Here is a 26,227-nt window from a genome sequence, read left to right as displayed (position 1 = left end):
ACATTTTTCCTTTTAAAGTTAAAGTCTGCCTTAAATGTTTATACAGCATCAATAATATTATAATGCCAGTGTAGAATCTATAGCAAAAGGCACAAGACATTATAAACTCATAGATACATAACACAATCAGTCATTTATGTTACACAAAATGCTGCTTATTGTAACATACCTCCATATAACATTGTGTTTAAAACCTAAGCCTGTCATTTACTATGCAGAAAAATCCTCACTGCGACAACTGTCGCAGGTCCATTGCAGCACATGGGCAGTGTGACATATACGCATACGCAGTAGAAGAAAATCAGCCATTTTTTTAAAACACCAGCATTGTGACCATCTCTGAATCAAGCCTACAGATCACTCCATGTTACAAAAAATAATCATTATTTTTTATATAGCTCCATTATAAAGTGGTTGAAGCAGGGGCGTAACTATACCTACAGGGGCCCCATAGCAAAAATTTTTATGGGCCCCGCTCTCAGCTCGTGGGCCCCCAATCTCATCCCGCTCTTGCCCCCCCCCGGTCTGAGGCCCCCCCGCACCCCGGCTTACCTGATCCATGGTCGCGCTGTGCAGGGCAGACCCACCTTCCCTCCCGGTCGGCTCCATCTCACTGACTGATGTTGGGAGGAGATGGCCACACCTTCTCCCAGTATCAGCCAATGGGGAGAGCCGGAGCTGACTGGGAAGACGCGACCACGGAGCGGGGGGGCACGCAACCAAGGAGCAGGTAAGTGCAGTAGAGGGGAGTGAGGAGACTGATAGGGGAGTGAGGAGGGTGCGGAGGGAAGGGCAGCAGACAGCGGCCTGGCACCGTAGGTGCAGGGGGAAGGCCGGGCCCCGGGTTGGTCCGGGCCCCATAGAAGCCGCACCCCCTGCACCCACGGTAGTTACGCCACTGTTGATGGCAGATTGTGCATTGCTGAACTGTGGAAGAGAGGAGGGGTGTATGGTGGGTGGGAGGTGTGGTTGCAAATTGTATTTTCCCTTATCTCACCCCCACATCCCAGGAGCTCCTCTCGCAGATGCTACAATCGGAACATGCAGGGACAATGAATTCTAGATTTCTGATTAGGATAAATGCACATTCTCATTTTCAATATTTTTTTAAATGGGTTTATGGATCTACATAAAAATGAATGCAATTTTGTATTGGCAAAAATAGAGAGGTATTGCAGAAAGCTGGGATGAAAAGGTGTGAGGAATACAAGCATGAAGGGAAAAAGCAGAGGTGCCTTGCAGTAGATATTCGCCTTTAATGTATCCTAGTCCTACAATGCAATGTACAAACCTCCTGCAGGTTGCACATATCCTATTAAGGCAACCAATGTCCTCCCTGCTATGCCTGTATACTGTGCTGCTTTTACATATGGCAACAGCTATTACCGCTGCTGACCGCGGGCCTGGACACCATAATCTGCAGTAATATTCATTTCTTGCTGCAGATGGTGGTGTCCCGGCCCGCGGTCAGCAGCGGTAATAGCCGGGTGTTGTGAGGAGCACTTTCCGGACCCAGCCGCGTCTTGACCCAATAGACTAATGCGGCTGCGGCCTGCGGGTCAGCAGCGGTAATAGTCGGGGCCCCCAGGTGGTGTGTGGGGAGAGCGGTTGCCATGCTCTTACCTTCCCACGCGCGCGCACCGTCTCCTCTCCTTCCTGGACGTTACTCGTGAGATGATGACGTCATTGTCATTATCTCGCGAGTCTTCTAGCAGGCGGCTGCGGGCGGCTCACCATTCACTGCTGTACTGCTTCTCCTTGCCGGGCCCGCCTCCAGTGCGGTTAAAACCTACAGAGTGGCTGGCGCATAACTACAGAGGGTTTAGGGGGCCCGTCTACACCAGATTAAATAAACTTTAAGTTTGCTTGCACTCGGGCCCCCCCAGGCCGCGGGCCCCATAGCAACTGCACCCCCTGCACCCTCTGTAGTTACGCCAATGGGTTGAAGGTAGGTGCTAGTTGTGCCCTCCGTGGAGCTAGCCAGACCTCACGGCACAGTCCACACCTCCTGTACAAACCACACTACTAGTTATGCACCCACATCAATAGTCACACTGTACAGCGCTGGTCACACCCTCTGTAGCAGCACACAAAGACATAAATGTCTGCTCCAGGCCCTTTTGGACATTAATCTGGCACTGACTGTAGACCTAATGATCCACACCCAATTCGAACATGGCATGCCGACATGATAATAGTGCAATTTAAAGCATTTTAACAATGTCGGCTTTAGAACTTCAAACAAGCCCACCCCTGAGTCCACCACTACCACCACTCATATCTCACTGTATGGTGGTGTCTTTATTAAAAGTCATAATAAATTACAAGTGATCATATTGCAAGCTTTCAGGGGCTTCTAGAGAGGAGGGGCCCGTGTGCAGTCTCAAACACGGGCCTCCCCTCTGTGTCCGGAGCCGGCAGTGCACTTAACTGTGCGAGGCCAGTGCTGGAGTTATAGACTCTGGGCACTAGAGTGCACTCAGAGTCTACAGAGTATGCGCAGGTCACTAGGAAAATGGCTACGGCGGACATTTTCCCTGTACTGCACATTAATGACGGGAAAATGGTCGCTGCAGCAATTTTCTAGTCGTTTTTACAGCGCCGGACTCCCGCTCCGACGTGGAACTCCGGAGAGGTAAGTAATTCTATGGGTGCAGGGTGTGCAGTGCTGGGCCCCGTGTGCCCCGCACACCCTGCACCCATTATAGATACGCCCCCAGCCAGCTTTGAATATGAAACAATAGTGGAATGTCTGCTAGTTTGTTGTACCAGTTAAAGGTTACATAATATGCTGTCTATAATTATTCTCTATGTTATAAATGTAAAGAGTGAATTTTTATAGCAGTACTGTTTTAGTTAAAAATAAAATGTAACGGGTCATTAAGAATCTTATTCTGGAATGAATTTGAAAAAAAAAGAAGCTATGTATAGAATTTCTGTGCTGTTGCTATGAATAGAGATGATTATTCATGATTTAAGACAACTGATGTTTGCTTGAGGCATCACACTGAATATCTTTGCAAGCTATTTATGTATATTCACTTCCCACATTTACTTCATCATATACAGTACATGGTGCCCACATTTAGGGGTAGATTTTCTAAGCCTTGGAGAGAGAGAAAGTTGGGAGTGATAAAGTACCAACCAATCAGCTCCTATAGCTGGGTACACATTCGGATGACGGATCGTCCATCCGGCTGATGCACCATCCTATATGATAACTGGTAAGTGCATAAACACTTACCAATCATCAGCCTGATGTGTCGTGCCTGACATCATAACCTGGCAGACATTTACATGTGCTCACCCAGTTGTGTTGTCAGTCACCGGTGGCCATCGACTGTGCTGCACAGCCAACGCGATATGTCTGTGAACAACATTGTTCACAGACATAGCGCTGGTACACAACCGCCGATGTGCCCACGATATATCGGCTATTCAATTTGAAGCCTAAAGTATTCCTATATTGGTCCTAATTGACATACAATCTATGTAAATCCTCACCAGACAGAACCGATGTTAATAATAAAATCATTCCAAGTTTAAAAAGCTAATATGTTCTAATATCCCATGGACATAAAGGAAAAGGGTATGCAGAAAAACATCAGGTAAGTTATTAGTGAAATAAATTATGATAAATCAGCAGGTAGCTGACCTATGTAACCAGCCTGTGGTCACCGATAGAAGCTCCATGGATGGACTGTCCCTGAGGGACCTGTGAATGACAGGAATATGCAACCAGGCAAGAATGTGGTCATGACTCCCGCACTTTGCCAAGAAACAGCAAGGAAGGGCATTTAAGTAAGAAGGTGTTCGCACAAAGGGGAAAATAATAGCCAAGGATGGGAAAAAAAAGACTACCATAGAAAACGCATGTGATAGAGAAGCAAATAGTTATTCAATAATAGTCATTTGTTTTCCCAGTAATATGAATGAGATTTTTAGATTTTATGCCTATTTTTCAAATTATATTTTCCATATGTTCAATACTCTTTGATTCATAGCACAGCTTTGCTCCATGAGATTGAGCCATTATATTAATCTGTGTTTGTAGACATGAATAAATAATTGTCAACATTGCACACTGGAGCAATATATTCTCTGTTTATGAGGAGTATGCATAAATGCCTAAAATGTTTAATATTAATGGGCAGGAAACATTCACTGCTGTTTCTGTAGAGGGGGAATAATGCATTATGGAATAAGATCTTGGCAGCTATTGTTAACCTATAAAATATAGTAATTTATCAAATCGGAAATCTTTTATAGTAAAATATTTAAAATAAGTAAATCAAAACTAGCTAAAAAAGGTTGATTGTTTTATCATATTAAATTTCACATAATTATTTATGTGGATCATCCAAGTGTATAGATTTATGTAAAACATGTTTTAGCCAAATGTAAAAGTGCCTTGCTGGATTGCAGAGCCATTTTGAGTGCAGCTGTTAATTGCTTTCTACTAACAGCTCATCATAGTCAGTAGGAAAGAACTTTGATCTTTTATAGCAGATCACTTAACACCATTCCCAGGGCAATGCTGTTATACAACTGCTAAATTCCTCATAAATGATAAGTAAAGGGTTCATCCATCTTATGTAGAAGTTTTATCTGGTAGTATTATTATTTGTTTCATCAACCATGCACAACCAAATTTTGAGACCGTGCACCTGCAACGGTGGTTTTCCTGGTTGGTTGTCTCTTGAGCACTAATGTCACCATGAGCATGGAATGCAAAGATCCCAGGTTAGAGTACAGAAAAAGAGCCTTAGTAACCTAAATCATCTAAAGTATTGAGTCAAAGATGAAGTAAATCTGACAGACACCACACAGGAATTCCCTAATAACATAGATTGTATCCAGAAAGAAAATGTAAGTTGAACATCTTACAGGAATTGTTTTTTACATACAGTATATACTAAAAACAAAAAAATATATATAAAAAAAGATAAAATATAATATATACTAATACAAAATACCATCACCAAAAATTGATGAAAAACACGCAAGCAGCCCTAAAAAAACAAAATTCCAGAAATATATTAAAGTTCACTTCTTCACCAAGAAGAATTGTAAACATAGGACCTCATTCAGAGCCGGACGCTATCAGTCGTTCGCTCGTACGCATTCGATTGTTTTAAACCACGCATGCGTCCGGTTCTTATTGCGCATGTGCGGATCATTGCGGTCATTTTTCGTTTGCTCGTATACACAGCGAACAGGAAGTGACCTATGTCATTTGATTGACAGAATGTTCCGTTTATGGGTGGTAACGGGGGTGGAGATGAGAAAACGCAGGTGTGGCAAGGCGTTTTTTGGGCGTACATGTATTATCTTGTGCGAACGTCCAATGTGGACGCTATTTTGTACACGTCACTGTGTGATCCAATTTCCATTAAGACTGCTCGCTCAGCTTGTGGTCTGGTATAGTCTACCGCAATGACGATGGTCTCCTCGTACTTCCCCGGACTCATCGATGGTGTTGCTATTAATCAAGTGAGGCAACAAAAACAATTAACTTTTAATTGCTAAACAGCTTCTAAGGTGTTTTGCAAATAGACCTTTTTTAGTAGCTAAAAACCGAACGCAGGTGAACTACTCAGCTGCTAATTTCTGGGGCATACAATCAATTAGCTAACAAATGTTTGGGTTTTTTGAGTGCTTTTTACATATTTGTAAGTGTTTATTTTGTAGACAAACAATATTGTACGCATGTTTGGTATTTTTTTTTTTTTTTTACCAAGAAATCAATCGTCCTTTTGTTTTTTGATAATTGTTAATTAAAACTCATAAATTGATTTTAACACTTATTTGTTAGGCAAAATATGAAATGTTTCTATTTCTGTTGTACTGTTTGTAAGTTTGTTAGAGGGATTACCTTTTAACCAGTTTGTGAATAAATCAACAATAGATTTTTGCAATTTTGTTTCCAAAGCTTAATAATTTTTTTTTTATTTTTGTTTCAAGTTTTTTTTAAAGTAAACATATTTGTTTTCATGGGACAAAATCTAAAAATCATTTTGCCCACACACCAACAAAATAAGTGGCATTTGAACAGAAATAAAACAAATAAAAACAATTCACAAGAAAGGAGAGGGAGGTTTTTGCCATGCAGGAATATGGGGCAAACACAGAGATGGATTGTGGGGAAATTAGCCAGTGCTGTCATCGCCTTTTAGGCCGTTTGGCTGGGGTTTGGAGGGAGCCTGAACGGGTATGGGAAGTCCTTCGGCTGGCCTGGCCAGAGGCAGATGTTGTGGCCTCTGGACTAGGCATAGGGCTAGGCACATTTGGAGGGATGGCTGTTGTTGTGCCAGAGGTGGAGGGTCCTGATGTTCCGGCAGGAAGGGAGGCCGGCTCCAACATGTGCTGGCGAACGAGCTGCTCCAGGGCATTTGCTATTCGCACATTGGCCCCAGTTATTTCCGCAAGGGCCTTAGCAATGGTCACGTTGGCCGCAGCACTTTGCTCCAGGGCGTCCGCCACCCATAGCAGATTGGCGTCCATCCTCAGCAGTATCTCGATCTGCTGATCCGTTTTACCATTGAGATCAGTGAGGAGGGCCACTGCCTGCGAGGGGGAATGCCCTGGACTGACTGCCACAGGGTCCCCAGCCGGATCTACTGCTTCCTCCCCTGCAGAGCCAGAAGAAATTCTGCGGCCAAAGCTCACCTCTGGAGCAGACTCATCCACCTGAGTAAAATTATAATCTAGATATTGTCAAAAACACATTTCTGAGTTGTTAACATTACAACATTTACCTGGGGCAACATGAGGAGCCGCAAAGTCTGGCATGTCGGTTTCCATGTTCGACACGCCAAACACCTCCTCATCCTGCACACACCCCTGGGCCAGCTCCTCCAAATCTGTGAGCTCAAGTGACACAGGGATGGGACCCCCACATGTCCCCCCTGCATGCCTAGCCCTATCAGCCAGTTTTTGTTTAAGCCAATATTTGAAGTCGCTCCATCTGTTGGTTTAAAATTTGGCATTATTCCTGCAGTATTTTGACCTGTAAACACTTTTTACTAAAATGTAGTTTTTACGTACCGGCGTTTGACCTCCCGGGTTGAACGTTCAAACTCACCCACTCCATTGACACCACTGGCTATGTCGTCTCACAATTTCCATCTCTGGGTTGCACCCATATTCCTTGGTGCCTGTGCCAGGTTGTCATTGCACATTTGCACCAAAACCTCCATCTCCTTCCTTGTGAATTGTGGCTGCCTTTTTTTTTTGGCCCTAGTTTGCCTACTAGGGCCAGCAGCCTCTTCCATGGCATCCTCCACACCTTTTTTTTTTAAATGTTAAAAAATATTTTTAGTAAAATGTTTTAAAATGTAATGTTAAACATACGCATTTTCCCATCAAAAATAAAAACACTTACATGGTGCCTGTTGGCTAGTACTTTGCTGCTCTGTACTCATTGTTTTTTCTCAATGTAGCAGACCGATTTTGGCCTTCAGTGATGTTTTTAGACATGCGTCAGCATTATTCGGCCGCATCATTCCTTGTGTGCTCCTATTGTCCGTCCTTAATTTGAGCGGGAAAATAAAGCCTATTTATGGCTTGGTGTGACTCGAGTCGAGGTGGCATGTTATGATTGTTGGAGGTTTTGCATTGGAGTGGATTGTTGGTGATTGTTGTGTAGAAGGAGGACTTTTTTTGGATCTTTTTGCTTTTTTTCTTACTTCTTTATTTTCCATTAGCATTTTTTTTTTTTTTGGCTTTTTTTATTAGAATTTTTGAGTAAGTATTTTAAAAAACCACCGTAAAAAATAATAGTAAATAGTTTACATTTTTTTTTAATAATTTTTTTTTTACAGTTATTTTGGCAGTGACCCAGTGACGTTTTTTAACTTTGGGATATTTGTCTGTTTTTGGTAAGTGTTTTTTGTTTCATGAATTTACAAATTCGATGTGTTGGTCTTAGCATATGTTTCGCTAAGTAATGTTTTTTTTTTTCTGTGAACAATCATGTCTTACCACTAAATGTAGCGTACTATTTAGCGAACTAATGTTTTAGTGGTTTTAACTGTAAAAGTAGCGTACTATTTAGCGAACTAATGTTTTATTGGTTTTAATTGTAAAAGTAGCATATTATTTAGCGAACTAATGTGTCCTTATTTAACTGTAAAAGTAGCGTATTATTTAGTGAACGAATGTGTCCTTATTTAACTGTAAAAGTAGCGTACTATTTAGCGAACTAATGTGTCCTTATTTAACTGTAAAAGTAGCGTACTATTTAGCGAACTAATGTGTCCTTATTTAACTGTAAAAGTAGCGTACTATTTAGCGAACTAATGTTTTTTTTTATTTTAAATGTAAAATTAACGTACTATTTTGCGTACTAATGTGTTTTAAATTTTTCTGTGTAAAATCATTTCTTACCACTAAATGTAGCATACTATTTTGAGAACTAATGTGTGCTCCCTTCTCTATTTTTTAGAATACGAAATTTGTTTTCAATCATAGTTTTTTTAATTAATCTCTAAAAAATTTTCTAATTTTGAAATGTAGGTTGATTTTCACATGAAACGTCCCAGGCCTGTAAACATCATTGGTTTGCTTGGAAAAGATAAGTATATTTTTCTTAACACATTTGTCTAAACCAATAACTACCTTGCTTAACATTTCAGGTTGATGTTGGTCGTATTATATTGGCCATGGTTCCAGAACCTGACCAACCTCAACTTCGTCCCAGGCATAGGCCTCGTAGGCGTGCAAGGCCTCAGATATATAGAACATGTGTCACCCTTTTGGAATGCCAGATGATGAGGTGTTAAGGCGCTACCGTCTTCCGCCACAACTCATCATAGACACTCTCTCATTAATAGAGAGTGATCTTGAACGGCAAATTGACAGTCCTACAGCAATACCACCACTTACACAATTAATGTCAGTGTTACATTTTTGTGCCTCAGGATCCTTTCAAACCACTGTGGGAATAGTCGCTGGATTATCCCAATCCTCCTTTTCAAGGATCCTGAGGGCAGTGATGGAGGCCCTTTTTAAACACCTCCATCATTTTATTAAAATGCCATTGGATATGGGTTCCCTTAATGTGGTGAAGGCTAATTTTTACCAAATAGCTGGCTTCCCACACATCATAGGGGTTGTGGATGGCACTCACATACCACTTCAGCCTCCAGCAAGGCTGGAGGCTATATTTAGGAACCAGAAGCACTTTCACTCGATGAATGTAATGGTGGTATGTGATGCCTTCCTCCAGATCCTGTCCCTGAATGCCAAATTCCCCGGCAGTGCACATGATTCCTTCGTCATCCGGCAATCAGGGATTTGGCACAAATTAAACAACCTACAAGATGGTGATGCGTGGCTTCTGGGTAAGTTGACACCTTCTGTTGAAACCAATGCAAAGCTGTTACACAATGGTCCTGATGTTTTTTTATATATTTTCACAGGAGACAGTGGTTACCCTTGCACGCCCTGGCTGCTCACTCCTTATTTGGCTCCCACACAAGGGCCACAAAGACAGTATAATTCCACACTTACAGCCACCAGTCAGGTGGTGCAGCGCTGTATCGGCCTTTTAAAAAGGCGATTCAGATGCCTCCACCGCTCTGGTGGCGACCTCATGTATTTGCCGGCTATGGTTTAGAAAATTGTGGTCCTGTGTGGGATATTTCACAACATCGCCATAAGGAGTGGTGTCCCAATGCAGCCAGAGGATGTCTTGCCTGAGGACGGCCCCCCTGAGGTTGGTCGGAGGTCAGTATGTGGGGGGGCCATACGCGATGAAGTTGTGGCCAGATTTTTTCGGCAATTATTTCCTCATAATGTTTAAAAATACCACATTGTAGACAAGTAATATTTGAAAGTACACTTTTAACTGGGTTTTTTTGGTTTTGTTTTTAATCCCTAAAATGACCATAAAAATCCATGCCTACTACCTGATCAACACAAATAACTTTATGTGGACACATTGGATATAACTTCGGGAACAATGATTTCTTCTCCTCATTTGTGGATTCATGTTGGCATGCTACTTCTTCAAACAGTTCCTGATTGTGTTTTTCGGGGGGTCTTGGTGTGTTTTTGACTTGTGTGTGTGTTTTGAATTTTGGAATTTATTGTGTGTATTCACTTGGTGTTTATTATTTGTGTGCATTAAAATTTAATTTTATGTTAACCAACCATTTCCATCGTAAATTACAACCAAGTGTAACCTGTTTCTAAAAATGCAAAGTTGCTTAATGCCTAATACTGTAATTTCTTATTTGGAAAAGTTTAGTACCCTGCTTTGTTGCTAAAAACAAACACCAAAGGTATTATGGTGAATCAGTATGTTTGCAATTGTAGGCCTAAGCAGGTAGCTTTAACTTTAACATTACCCACACCAAAAAATAATCACATTTTGAGGTTACTTCTCCAAACCTATTGGTATTGTGATGTGTTTAATGTACAAGCTTACATACTTACTTGAGCTTTCAACAAACAAATTTACATTACTTTAAAAATCAGGGACAAATAGTAGACTTATGTAAGGTTCAACAATCTAAGATTTACACACAAGGAATGAGACTTAAATAAATCAAAATAAACTTTATTTTTAAACAAACTGTTTTTGGCCAAAAAAAAAATTTGTGGTGCAGGCTCTCCAAAATATGGTCCAAGGAGACCAGCATTGCTACGACATGGCCCCGTAGCTCCATTAAGCCCACAGACAAGGCCTCGTTCTGCCTTTGCTCCTCTGTGGGTAAAAAAATGTGTGGATTAGTAAAATGACACCTTCATTTATATTTTTAAAAAAATCTAACAATTCAGACTATCATTAAAATAAACAAAATAAAAAGCCAAAACAGGCCCAAAACAAAAGGAATGCAAAACGAACAGATTCAAAACAAATAAGGGCCCCAAAAAAAAACTACAAAGGGGAAAAAATACAACATTTGTGGGTAGCGTTAACAAGAAAGACACAAGTGTGAGTGTTTGGACATGTGTCATATGTGTAAGGGTAAAACATCATTGACATTGTTTCACAAAGATATATATCAAAAACATTGGAACTACTGTAATATTTTGAACTGCACAGGCAAAAGGACAACATCAACCCAAATGACAAAAAACATAAAAAAATCATAGTTTAAAATGTAAACATACTGGACAAAATGGTGCCTGGCCCTGGGGCACCGAAATCCTCCTCTTCAGAGGTTGGCCAGTGGCTCTGGGAAGGAGGAGGTATAATTTGGGAGGAAGTGGAGGGTGAGGAAAAGAGATGGGGGGTTTGATGGGAGGGGGAAGTTGGAGGGATGGTAAGGTGAGGAGAGGGAGGGGACTGACTGGCGGCAAGGTCTGGGGTGGAGGGGGAATTCGGGGAAGAGTGGGCAGAGGATATTTGGGTGGGAGTGGGGGATAGGGGTCGAGACACCCGTCTTCGCCGTCTCATTCTCCGCTCGGCCCCTAAATGATGGAGACCAACATATTTAATTACAATGCTTTTTTTTTTTTTTAAAACCTGCAAAAAAAAAAACACGCTTATACTGGAAACATGCACATGCAGGTAGGGCCAAAAAACACAAACAGGGCTATACTGGAAACATGCACACACAGGTAGGGCCCAAAAACACAAACAGGGCTATACTGGAAACATGCACACGCAGGTAGGGCCCAAAAACACAAACAGGGCTATACTGGAAACATGCACATGCAGGTAGGGCCAAAATACACAAACAGGGCTATACTGGAAACATGCACACACAGGTAGGGCCAAAAAACACAAACAGGGCTATACTGGAAACATGCACACGCAGGTAGGGCCACAAAAAAATAAAAATATATACAAACACATAAACACTTACTTTCCAGGATCTGGAGACGCAAACGTGCAAGCAGGCGTGGGGTTCGGCAGAGCAAATCCGACCACCTGCGCTCAAGTTGGCTGATATTTCGTCGATAGCCGAGGGAGCGCAGGCGGCGCACCTCCGCGTACGCCATCCACTTGCGGAGGTTTGTGATGGGGGGAGGCTGATAGGTGATTCTCTGGTCCATCACTTCTGTGAGGACCAGGAGCTCACGCCTACAAAACGCGGAGGCTCTCATGATGGCAATGATTTTTTTTACACAAAACAGTTTTAATAAAGGCCCTAGAAAAAATTTGATTGGCTAATGTACTTTGTAAATTAACAGGAACCATTCTATTGGTTATTGTATGAGTCATGTGACCTACAGCCTCACAAATATAATGTGAGTTATGATAGGCTTGATGCAGTGACATGCGTAAGCTAATTTAAATAAAAAAATTAAAGTACTAAAATATGCCTATAAAAAACAACGGAAAACAATAGTATCATTCCAAAAAACCATTAATTTCGAAAAACAATACCTTTGGTGAAACCGTACGTATTCTGCGGTACAAATGACACACACTGACATGAATAAAGTTTATTGACAATGAAAAAAAAAACAGGATTGAAAACATGTGAAGAGCAATTAAGGTAATTAATATAGTGATTGCCATGAAACGATTAAAGTATGTTTGAAGAATGAAATAGCAAGCAATCCAAAACTGACAGGGCCACTTCCGGAATTGACTTGCGAGCGTTCCCTGCAACCAAAGAGGAGACGGACGGTCGCTATTTTGAATGTTCGCTAGCTAGAGGAGGGGTTGGGAGACTATGGGGCGGAAAATTAGCTACGAGCGAACTTATGAGCGAGCGCTTGAATTTTATTATTTCCGCTCGTACGGCGGACGAGCGAACGGCCACTTGCGTCCGGCTCTGAATCAGGCCCATAGTCTGAAATTTGTAAATATATTCACACTCTCGTTTAAGTAATTTTTTTGTGGTGATCACCCCCTCTCTTCAAAATTTTCATACAATCAATAGGCATAAATCAAAAATCTTTTATATTGTGTCCATCATCAAAAAATGCTTTGTGACTGGTGGTGTGTTTTGGTCTATGCTCATTGTGGCTTCTTAATTAATAAATGATGCATTCTAATACGTTCCTTGATCATCCGGATCATCTTGCCTATATAGATCAGTTTGCATGGTCAGATGATTAAATATATTACAAATTTGCTCTCACATGTCATCCGATGTTTAAGATGATGTATCAAGCCCATAACTGAGTGTGTGAGAATTTTGCATGTGATTATATGATGGCAATTGACACAACCATTGCATTAGACAGCCAACTACCACTAGGTAAGTGTGAACTCTGAATAAGTAATCATTATATGCAAATAGTGGATTATTCTGACAATACGCCCCAAGAATGGGATCAGTTCTCGCATATGTCCTGACGAGATGGAATATGTGCTTGAAAATACTAGACGATCCTATCCTTCTTGTTAGTCCGTAACAAAGCTTCCCTATTTAGGGTCAGGCATTTCTGTGTGGTTACTTTAATCTCTCTCTGATCATAGCCACGTTGGAGAAAGTATTGTCCCATATTTTTCAAGGCATTGGGTAAAGCAGATTTGTACAAGATAATTCGTACTTCGTGTAAATTGTTCCCAATATAAATTGTCATAAATTGTCATAACTCGTACCAGACTCCAGATAAATCATTAATTACAGCAGTTCAGTGTAATATTAGTTACCTTTTACTGCAGATTAGCTGCTAATTTACTGCTAGCAGAGGCAGACATTGCTGCATTATAGAACTAAATACATCTAACAAACTTTTGTGGTGCTAAATATTACTCTTATCTAACAGAAAGTGTCAAAGACACCAAAACTATCCACACAAACAAGTACTCTGTACTCTTTTCCTTCTACTTTCTAAAATGATCAATTTCTATTGTCCCAGGGACTGTAATTTGCTGCTTGGATTCAACGGGTTTGCAAACTCATATTTGGATGCTTGTTTTTTTAATACTTTTTTTTCCATTTCTCCGATGTACTTTTCTTTATAATTGCAGCTAATAATTTAATCATAATCAATCAAAGCTTTACCTTCAACAAAAAAGCACTCCACCTCCAATCACCTTTATTGTCCTCGGGCCTGTTATTTACTGTTTGGAGTGATTTAGATTGTGATCTAGTTTTCTACTAGATGTTACTCCAGCAGCATCACCTGTACTGGCCTGAGTCCTGTGATTTTCTCCTTAAATAAGTTATTAACTTATTAATTATCATTGTCTACTTTGCTGTTTGGATAATTGGGTTAGTAATATATTCGATTTTCTACTAATCTTTTACTTTTAGGATATTTGTTCTTGATTAATGAAAACATTCTATAGGATCATATAACTTCTTAAAATGCCTTCTTGTCTGCCACTGCTGTACCACTCTGTTTTATAGATGTACTACAGTATATTATTTTAAATAGCCCTGTGTTTGCGTGGAATCAGTATGTATTACCAATTCTCGATGCTGGAAGACCGGCAGGGGTGAAGATCCCAACAGCGGATTTAGGTCAGTATTGTTAACCCTATCCCCCCTAACTCTAACCCTCCCTTAGGGGTGCGTAGCCTAACCCTAACCCCCCACTAAGTGCCTAAACCTAACCCCCCCACCCTCGCAGCCTAAACCTAAGTCTCCCGTGGGGGGTGCCTAACCCTAACCTCCCCCCCGGGGGTGCCTAACCCTAAGTCCCCCCGGGAGCCCTGAAACCTAACACTCTTCCCCCCACGGCTGTCCACGGCCAGCTTTCCTTCGTTCGGTAAGCCGGGCATCAGGCTCCTGGCATAGGTCTAATGACAGGCATCAGGATTTCGACACCTGCCGTTAGTACCCTGCCGGGATTTGACAGTCGGGAAGCCAGTGGTCGGAATTTCGACCGTCGGCTTCCTGACTGCATCCCATTTGTGCCACTTCTCTGACACTTAGTTTAGCTTGCTGCAGCATTTGGCCAATATTTGTGAAAACAATATTGTGAGCTGTGAGGTGGTCAAAATTGACTGGAAATGACTGGAAGTTAATATTTGCCTCTGTAATTTTTGGACGTAATTGGCGGTAAAGGTATTTCATTTTGGTGAACATCAACTTTTCCAAATAGCCTTCTATGCCGATTTCTGAGAAGGGTACTGGTTGTGCTGAAAACGCTTTCTGTGTACACACTGGAGGGTGGGCAGCTCAAGTAGAGCAAAACCAGTTCATGCAAGGACCTCCAAATTGCCTTCTTTCCTGCCAGTAGTCAAAGGGACTGTCTGACATGCTTATTTGGATGCTATCATTAAAATAGTCCTCAACCATTCTTTGAATCGTGACCATATCAGATGGAGTCACAGTAGAGGTCTCATTAATTGTAGGCAATTCTTTTAGACCCAACCAGATGTCAAAACTTGGTTCTGTTGATGCATCTGCATCACCAGTGGATCTGTTGGGAAAGTTTAGTTTTTCTTGGCAGCCACACTTGCTGGAGAAACTAAAGGAGAAGCTATCGCTGCATCACGTGCTGCTTGAGTTGACAATTTGTTTACCAACTATTTTCTTCAGATTTGTGTCCATTGGGAAGAAAGACATGATGGATGATCAAGCATGCTTGCCAAAATGTATTGATCCAAATGGAAGATCCTAAAAAACTGTATCCTGGCAAAGTGATTAAAGGACTTTATCTACAAATCCAAAATACTTAGCAGAATAGCTTTATTTCATCTCCTACTTCAGTTTCTTAAGCTGCTTTTCTAACAGTCTAATCAGGGGAATTACCTGACTCAAGCTGGCAGTATCTGAACTCACTTAACAGGTGACTACTTCGAAGTGTTTCAGCACCTTGCTCAACATGGAAAGTATTCTCCACTGGGCTTGAGTAAGGGAGATTCCCCTGACTCTTTCTATGTAATAGGCATGTCAGACAGTCTGTTTGACTACTGGCAGGAAAAATAGTAAATTTGGAAGCCCCTTGCACAAACTGGCTTTGCTTTACTTGAGCTGCCCACCATCCAGTGTGTACTGAGAAAGGGTTTTTAGCAATGCCGGGAACCTTGTCAGCGATTGGTGTAGGAAGCTACTTCCTCAAAATGTTGAAAAGATGATGTCCATCAAAATAAACTATAAATTGTTTGAGGAAGACCTTTACTGCCAATTACATAAAAAAAATGACAGAGGCACCTGTAATGGAGGATTCCAGTAGGGACAAATTAATATTGTGTGAAGATGATGTACACACTGATGAGTATGAGGAATTGGGTGATGATGGCGACAACATCTTGTCTCTTTAACGCCAGTTTGTGCACATAGAGATCATTGCCAGCAATGTCAGCTGCCCATTGTAGCTTGTTTTGTTGGCCCACAAACAAACCAATCACTTCATGATTGAGGATATTGTTGATGAAGGTGTTGGTGGTGAAGATGACAGGTGCTTGGATCTAACAGAGAGAAGGGAGCTAGCTGACGCTGGACTGCTTGTTATTTTTTTAGTAAAAGTTTCTGAATTTGGGAAAAACTTTTGATGATGCTCTGCAGATGACATAACAGGGAGGAAGTTCCTAGATGGTTAAAGTTCCTACTTTTACTTACTATGGCTTTACAATGGCTACAGATGGCTTGACAATTGTTGCATAGATTTGGGTAGAAATAGTTCCACACATAAGAAGTGGATTTTATTGTCATTTGCCCAAGCATGACAATGGTTTTTTTCATATATATATGAGAGCACCAAAATGTCAACTATTTTGCTGTACTCTTGATTATTTAATACATTGATTCTTTGCATATAAAAGACCGGGAGTGTGGAGCTTTTGCATTGTACCTTATATGGATCAGTGAGTGCTAGACATATATTTTTATGTAAATATATACTGTATATATGCAATACTGTGCAAAAGTTTAAGGCGGGTGTGGAAAAAATGCTGCAAAGTAAGAATGCTTTCAAAAATAGAAGGGTTAATAGTTTATTTTTATCAACAACAAAATGCAAAGTGAATGGACAGAAGAGAAATCTACATCAAATCATTATTTGTAAACTAGCTGCCAGTTCTTATACCAACGCCGGAAGCCCGATGAAAATAAATTCTGACAGGGGCACGTACGAACCTTAACCTTCCCCTAACGCTAACCCTCCCCTGGTGGTGGCTAACCCTAACTTCCCCTGGGCCTATCCCTAACCCTTTCCTCGGTGGTGCTTAACTCGAACCCCCCTCCCCACACCCTAAACCTAATCCTCCCCGTGTGGGTACCTAACCCTAACCACCCCCAGTGGTGCCTAACCCTAAACCCCCATCCCCCTAGCCTAACCCTAAACCTCCTGGGGGTGTGTTACCCTAAGTCCCCTCTGGGGTGCCTAAACCTAACTCTCCCACCTGCGGCTAAGAGCTAACAATCCTCGCTTATCTTCTTTCAGGATGCCAGCTGTTTGGATTTCGTCGTTAGGCTAAAGATAGGCGTTGGGACTTTGATGCCTATCTTTAGTCCCAGGTCAGCCTTCCAACATCGGGATTCCAACGGCGAGCATTCAGGGCGGCGGTATTATGACTACATCCCCAATATGTGGTGTGACCACCCTTTGACTTCAAAACAGCATTAATTCTCCTTGGAACACTTGCACATAGTTTTTCAAGGAACTCAGCTCATCCAGTTTTGTTTTTAGTTTTGCCAAAATGCCGTGACTGGTTTTGGTTTTAGAATTTGTCCAGAAATGTACAAAAAAAGCTAAACCTTTTTTGTTCTAGAGTATTATTAACCTCAATAAAATTAATTTCCAGTCATTTCCACTCAATTTTGGCCACATTACAATATAGGGCCTGATTCAGACCCACTCGCGAGCGGCTGTCCGCTCGCAAGTGGGTCGATGTTATGGACTGAGCATGCGCACGACGGAGGGAGCTCCGTCGTGCGCATGCGCCAGACGCGACGAGCGAAGGAAAGTCCTTCGCTCATTGTGTCCGATCAAAGGGGGCGTGCTGTCAATGTTGATTGACAGCAAGCCCCCTTTGGTGGGCGTGCCAGGGGCGTGCCTCCCTGATGGGGGCGTTCCCACGGGAACGCCTCCCGTCAAAAGCCGGCCCACTGACATCACTAGTGATGTCAGTGGGAGTGATTTTGGCTCTGATAGAGCCAAAATCACTCCGGAGCTTGCGGTTGAAAACCTCAACCGCAGGCTCCGGCTCGCAAATTCGATGGTCGCGATGGTCTCGACCATCGCGACCATCACAATGCACGCTCGTATAGCCTGTGGGTGGTGACCCACAGCTATACGAGCGTCCAGGAGGACGCTCCATGAAAATGGAGCCCGGCCCTCATTCAGAGCGTGCGCTCTGCTCAGAGCGTACGGCTCTGAATGAGGGCCATTGTTCACTAATATAAGCCAAAGGCCGGCTGGCTAAACTAAGAAACAGCAGCAGCACAAATACAGGGCAGTTATTTCTGTTTAATAATGTTTTGCAAATTAGTAATGTGATCAATCAGCCTTTTTGTTCAGCAGTTCCCCAAAATCTCCTCAACCATAAAAACAGCGTTCCGTACCTGCGGGTTGGATACAGTGCAGGTTACAGTCCTGGTTGGATACAGTGCGTGTCACATACAGTGCGGGATACAGTGTGGGTTGGATACAGTTCGGGTCACATACAGTGTGGGTTGGATACAGTGCAGGTTGGATACAGTGTGGGTCGGCTACAGTGTGGGATACAGTGTGGGTCGGATACAGTGTTGGTCAGATAAAGCGTGGGTCACATACAGTGCAGGTCGCATACAGTCTGGGTTGCATACAGTGCAGGATACAGTGTGGGTTGGATACAGTGCAGGTTGCATACAGTCCTGGTCGCATACATTGCAGAATACAGTGTGGGCTGTATAAAGTGCAGGTAAGATACAGTGTGGGTCAGATACCATCCTGGTCGGATACAGTGCAGGTTGGATACACCAATGGTGCACTTACTGTGACAGAGGGTGCCGGTGTTGTCCTATGTGTGAGGGTGCCGGTGGTGATGGCTGTGTGGGGGTGCCGGTGGTATCAGATGTGTGGGGGTGGTGGCGGCGTCCTCAGTGCAGGAGTGCTGGTGATGTAAACAGTTCAGGGGTGGCGGCAGTGCAGAAGTGCCGGCAGTTTTCTCAGTGTGGAGGTGCCAGCAGTGTCGGTAGTGCAGGAGTGCTGGCAGTATTGGCAGTGTGGGGGTTGGTGGCGGTGTCCTCAGTGCGAGAGTGCTGGCATGGTCAGCAGTGCAGGAGTGCTGGTAGTGTTATCAGTGCTGGGGTGCCAGTAGTGTCGGCAGTGCAGGAGTGCCTGCTGTGTTCTGAGGCCCTGATTCAGAGCCGACGCTCTGACCAGAGTGCTCGCTCTGAATCAGGGCCATCCTATTTAAATTTGGAGCGGCCTTTTGGATACTCACATAGCTGTGGGTTACCACCCACAGCTTATGCGAGCGTCCATGATGATGGTCGCGATGGTCAAGACCATCGCAACCATCGGGCTTGCGACGAGACCCTGCGGTAGGGTCTCGCTGCCACAAGCCCTGGAGTGATTTGGGCTCTATCAGAGCCAAAATCACTCCCACTGACATCACTAGTGATGTCAGTGGGGCCGGCCCCAGATGGTAGGCGTTCCCATGGGAACGCCCCCGGCTGGCAGCCACGCCCCCGGCATGCCCACCAAAGGGGGCGTGCTATCAATCACCATCGACAGCACGCCCCCTTTGGTGTGAGACCCGGAGCGACAGCTTGGCTGTCGCTATGCGGGTCTCGCGCATGCGCACGACGGAGCTCCCTCCGTCGTGCGCTTGCGCATTTGGGTACCATTGACCCGCTTGCGAGCGTCCTGCACTCGCGAGCGGGTCTGAATGAGACCCTGAGTGTGGAAGTGTCCGTAGTGCAGGGGTGCTGGCGTTGTCCTCAGTGCAGGGTTGCTGGCGGTGTCGGCAGTACAGGGGTGGTGGCGGTGTTCTTAGTGTGGAAGTGGTGGTAGTGTCAGCAGTGCAGGAGGGCCAGCAGTGTTCTCAGTGCAGGGGTGACAGCAGTGTTGGCAGTGCAGGAGTGTATGCAGTGTTCTCAGTGTAGAAGCGCCGGCAGTATCGGCAGTGCAGGGGTGCCAGCAGTGTCAGCAGTGCTGGGTGTGGCATTGTTGGCACTGCGGGGGTGCCGCCAGTGTTAGCACTGTGGGTGGTGGTGTCCTCGGTGCTGTGGGGACCGCCATCTTGCGTCCGTTTGCTCCATTGAAGTCTATGGGGAAGCGTTGATTGGCTGAGAGCCGTGACAGACAGCTCTCTCAGCCAATCAGCAGTCAGGCCATTGGTTTCAATGGGACTTTTGAAATTGGCGCCCGAGCCAAAACTGCGAGATCCAACAGCAGGATGCGAGATCCAACAGCTGCAGCTTGGATCGCCTCGGATCCCGGAAGTTCGGGCATGTTCAGATTCCAAGGAATATATGTATATTAAAGAGAAGAGGGTGCACATACTTTACTATCTTTAGAATAATTAATCCCCTCTGTGGATTATGCATGTATATCAATTAAATGTTGTGTAGCCTTATCAGATATACTCAAACGAATTGCAGATGTGTCCATATTCCATATTCGATTCCAGGGTATGAAGGACCAACCCTGCACCAAGAAACGCTACTATAACCTCTAATGTCAGAGCAGCTGTTATAGCCCTGTGCCCTGGCAGCAGCAGTCAGCTCCACACACTATGGGCACGATTCTATTGAACGCGATGTAAATAGCTCCGGGAGATAGCTCCCGGAGCTGTTCAATTCATCGCGATGTTAGGTTGGGGAAGGCTCGTTATCGCGCCTTAAACAGGGTGTTTAGGCGTGATAACGGGCATTCCCCGACCTAACTTCCCGGCGCAAGGCTGTTATCCAGGCGCGAACGGCAGAAAACAGCCTCGCGCCGGGACTTTTGTTGGATTTCTTCTCTCATCCCCGGAGGGATGAGAGAAGAAATCATTAGTCGGACTTGGCAGCGCGGTGTATTGAATAGCTCCGGGAGCTCACTCCCAGAGCTATTTACATCGCGTTGAATAGAATCGTGCCCTATATATATATATATATATATATATATATATATATATACACAGATGAGCAGAGTTGGAGTTGTGCACCAGGCAGGTGACGTGCTAGGACAGAGAGTTATATAGATCACCCCACCACTGTCACTGATATCTGACCCCTGATTATTATAAAACATAAAATGAGTACACACACACAAAAACTCCAATATACTCCAATATAACATAAATATACAATTCCATAAAGTGAATACAGCCCCCACCACACACCTGCTATTAATACACAATCCACCCCCCTCCTTTAGAAAACATTAATACCCTCCCACTCCATCCCTCATAATAATATTAATATACAGTACAGTCCAACCAGGAGCATCCAGACCCTATGCAGTAGCATAGCAATGAGCACAGCTGAGCCAGCCCCCTTTATGCATGGTCTGACAAGCTGCTCTGAATATCATTGCAGCTGCCATATACTAGCCCAAAGCATTAAAAAGGGGGTCAGTTTGGGAGGCACATGACCCCTGGCCCAGCCCACTCCTGCTTCCATGCCGTCAGGCTAATAGCGGCCTCAGGGCATGATCAGAGATGGATGCAGTCCCGAAATTTACACAGTCGAGAAATGTTTTGCAACTAATAGTACAAATGCACGAAAAGTTAACAAATCCCTTACTGCACTTGTGCGAACGCAAGTGTCTGATGGCATTTGCAATTGCATACAGCATCGCTCATACTTGTAATCTCTGGGCATTTCAGGGTGGAGACTGGGAGGTGACCTAAACTAATTGCTTCAAGGGATTGTTATACAGTTGTGTCTGGGTACACTGCTGCATTACCAATCGCAAATCCAATGCTTCAGAGGCCATGTTTAGTTGGATTTATGAAGAATATCTAGAGTAGACCCTAGGCTACCGAGGAAGGAAGAGAAAGGCCGAGATTAGCATTTGCATATTCCAACAACCGCTATTTAGAGAGCAGCGTGGCTGCATTACCAACCATCTCTAAATCAGCCCCTCAGTTACGTGTTGTTTTTTTAACTACAGTGCTTTATAGGAAATGTGTACAACCTACTGTAGGTGTTAAAAAAAAACCTGTGAGTGTGCCAGAATTAGGTTTGGGGGCTCTCTTACACTTAGATATGCAATATATTATTTGGGTCCTTCAAAGATGGCTTTCTGACACTGGTTCCAGTTTGAAAAAGGTTGACTTTACAGTCATCTAGCTTATTTTCTATTTTTTTTTATGATAATACACAAAATTGCAAAAATATAAAAAAAAATTACTAAGGTTATACTAATATAAGCAGAGAACAGAGTTACAAAGTACATGAAGTTGAAATGAAAAATACATCTTATTTAATGTCACATTTGCTAATCATATTATATAAGCAGAGGGAATAGTTCCATGGAGAAAATAAGTGTTGGCAGAACTTCATGTATTGCTAAGGGACATTTAGTACTGTACAAAAACGTTATAAATTGTAGGAACACCAAAACATTCTCAATGTTGTCTGGGCATATTTAATAATGTCTGCAGCTGAAGTACAGGAGGTTCATTAAAGAAAACAACAACTCAATCACATGATCTTAATACCATATAAAATGTCACAATGTTGAGAATCTTTCTTCTAAATGTCCTCTTATTAATATATAATCAATGGTCCATAGTTTGGCTGTACATAGAACTACAGCAAGAATGCACAGTCATTTTTGAGGGGTTCTGTATATTTTTGACATTCATAATGTTGGCAATCTTAATGTCCTCATGAGAATATTGACATTGTTGTAATGTCAACATGCAGCATGTCAACATTGACCATGTCGACACTGATAAAAATAGATTAGAATGTCGACAATACAGTGTGTCCCGATGCAGCGGCTTCACTTACCAGGTAGCAGGGCCATAACTAGTGTGGTGTGACATGTGCCACAGCACTGGGCACCAGACGGCAGGGGGCGCTGTTCGACGGCACCTGTCAATTTTCTGTTTATAATCATTGTCACTTGTAGCTTCCTCCTCTTTGATCCTCGGAATCTCTTGGCCTCCTCTATCTTTTCTGTGGCTGACTCCCCCTTCATGTGGCCACTGCACCAAGCACATTTGATTTAACGCACACATTTTAAACACTGTCAAACCCGCTGCTGATATTTGCTGCATATACACTACAAGCAACACTCTTTCTATACCTCCAGCCAGTGATCTACACTGTTCTAAGCATCAGAGTGGTAAAAACACTGGTGAATAGTAGCACTATGCCCCTGTAGCGATGGTGATTTGGTGTACTTGCGGTACTCTATAGGCTCTGCAATGCTGGTATATCTGCGGGAGTCTCAGAGATTCGTTCATTCACTAGAAATGCCAGGTAGAAAAGATGTGCAAACAAGGCACATGCTCAGTAATGCATGTCAGAGGTCAGGCTTTCTGCTGCGCTCCAGCAGGTCAAAGAGACTACTGGCTTAGTTACCTGTTCCACTGAAGATGGAGTCAGGGCAAATGTGCTCCTCATCCAACACCCTGACTTCGCTTAACACTGTCTCTCTTCACATAACACATGAACATTGCACACTTTGACAATTCATCTATAATGAGAAACAAGGAGGGTTATGCAAATATAGGATTGCTCAGCAAGAAAATATATCAACATTCAATTATTTTCCAGTCCATATCCCTGCAAGAAAACATTCTGGACATGAAAAATCAAATCTGTTGTCGACATGTCGGCAATACCGTTTTCACCAGAAACAAGAAACACACTAACTAAAGCATCCTCTATCTGCTCCCTGACAAAGTGATGTTTGGTAGCAAAGTTGATGGCCTTCTATGAAACAGAATCATTTAAATTACACTTGGGGGCATATTCAATTACCTGCGAAAAGTCCCATACTTTTTGCATGCTGGACTTTTCGCCGTCATTGCTGGTTTTCCATGCAGAAAAGAATCGTGCGCGTCCCCACTTATCCTCGTATTCAATTAGAAATCAGCGAAAGCGGAACCCAGCAAATTCGGACCTGGCGTAAAGTACTGTAAAAAATGCTGAAAACACTCTGAACCCCCCCGAAAAGCTGCACTAACATAGGGGATCACTATAGGGGTGTTCTAGTACCCTTAATAAAGCTATTCTGTTTTTTTTATTTCTCCAAAAGCTTGCTATTAGCCTCTTTGCATAAGTGGTGAAGAATGGTATTAAGCAATATTTTTTCATCAAAATAACTAGTCCCAGCAAATTTGGGATACATGAAAATGGGTGCTAGCATATTTTGAAGTTACTAATGTGAAGTTTTACAAAAAGTAAAAAAATTCACCTGCCACAAGCACCTGCAATCTTAAAAACACCTGGGGCAAAATTGGGGACCCCCTGGAGTCTATTTCGCTAGTTTTTAAGTTTGTCCCCCAGCTTTGGTTTGTTTTTCCCCAAAATGAAAGTACTGTATTGGGGTGTGCAGGGTGGTTCCCGCAAGTTTGCACCCCAAAACCCCAATTCTGCATTTTTTTTCGGCAGCTTTCATAGGCAAATCTTTTTCGCCAATTCCAATGCATTGACTTTCCACACTGGCGAAAAGTCTTTGGAATTGAATACGGGGATAAGTGTTCACCTGGTGAAATAACGTCACCGGCGAAACTTTTCTGCGGAAAATGGCTTTTCGCACCTAATTGAATACGGCCCTTAGTCACAACCGTAGGTAAGGAAACTGCAAGTACTTGTATTTCTTATCCTTTTTCAGTTAGAGACCCCAGGAGGTGGTCTTTAGTGCTCCAGTCTCAGAGTGGGACTCTGTCTGCCAGTCCCAGTGGAGGACTCCTGTATGCCTGCTCCTGAAAGGTTTTTTCTGTCCTCGCCTTCAGGCATGAGGTTATTTCTGCATTTGCCTGTGGGAGTGAGGTTCTGTCTGCCCTTGACTCTGGGCATGAAGTACTGGCCACTCTGCCAGAGGTCCATAAGGTGATCGCTTTGCCAGAGGCCCAGGATGTGTCTGTTGCCTTGCCAGAGGTCCTATAGGTGATCACTTTGCCAAAGGTACCAGAGATGCTCGCCTTGCCACAGGTCTGAAAGGTGGCCGCCTTGCCAGAGGTCTGAGAGATGGCCTGATTGCCCGAAGTCTGAGAAGTACCTGCCAGGCCAGAGTTCTGAGAGGGGCCCGGCTTGTCAGAGGTCCGAGGGATCCACCTTGTCAGAAGTCCAAGATGTGATCGATTCGCCAGAGGTCTATGAGATGCCCACCATGCAAGAGGTCTGAAAGGTGATTATTTTGCCAGAGATCTGAGTAGTGCCCATCTTGCTAGAGGTCCAAAAGGTACCTGCCTTGCCAGAGGTCTGAGAGGTTCTGTATGCCTTGCCAGTGGTCCAAGAGAGTCTTGTCTGCCACCAGTACAGTGGCCCTTGTGTCTGCTTAGTTTGGTACTCAAGAGATGCACTGGCATTATGTTAGGCCTTGACCTTTAGGATTTATGGCAGATTTCTATTCTTGCCAATTGCAACTTGGTTTTGGGTCTTGAACTGTCTCAGGTACACAGCAAACAAGTCCAGCAAACTTCTCACTATTGTTAGGACTCAGTTTTGCTGTGTTTACTGGCTATTTGTTTCCCTGCCACCAGTGGTTGCCATGGCTCCTGCTATGTGATCTCCAGTACAGGTCCTTACCAGAAGTGCTACTCTTCAGAGACTGTTTTGCACCCAGGTAACAGATAATTGATAACTTCTTTACCAGCATTAACTACACCTGACAGCTTCCTATTTAGTCAGTCTAATCACACCTCTTATTGCCAGGTCATTAATGTTGTCTGTAATGTTTCCTGCTACAGTTTGTTTGTGGTCTTCATTTTTGTTTCTGGATTTGTGTTCTTGTTGCTCCTATGTTCTGTGCCTGGCAGGCAAAGGAGCTTCTGTCATTCACCAGATTATTCTCCTGCTGTTTGGTTCTGGCCTCTATTTGCTTCTGTAATTTGTTTTGCAAAACTTCTGTGTAACCTGCATTCCTAGTATTACTGCAGTTTCCAGTAATTTGTATTTCCAAGTATATCTGCATTATCAAGCTTACCTGAATTTTTTATTATTATTATCCTTTATTTATATGGTGCCACAAGTGTTCCACAGCACCTTACATAGTACATAGAACTAATAGGTGATAAAGAAACAATTTACTTACAGTACATTACAGTGCAGTACAAGGGCATGATTTATATACATAGCTGCAATAGTGATTATAGCACTCACAATAAGCAGCAGGGAGTTGGCAGTTCCGTGTTAGGTGCCCTAATGGGGAGTAGAGAGTACAAGAAAATGTAAAGAGAAGCACATGAGGGAAGAGGTCCCTGCTCATGAGAGTTTACATTCTAAGGGACTGTATCATCCCTCAATTAACATCATTCCAAATTTAC

The sequence above is a fragment of the Taudactylus pleione genome, unplaced genomic scaffold (genome assembly GCF_031769625.1).
Source record: "Taudactylus pleione unplaced genomic scaffold, aTauple2 ptg000041l, whole genome shotgun sequence".
Taxonomy (NCBI): Eukaryota; Metazoa; Chordata; class Amphibia; order Anura; family Myobatrachidae; genus Taudactylus; species Taudactylus pleione.
Note: the sequence above shows the minus strand (reverse complement) of the source record.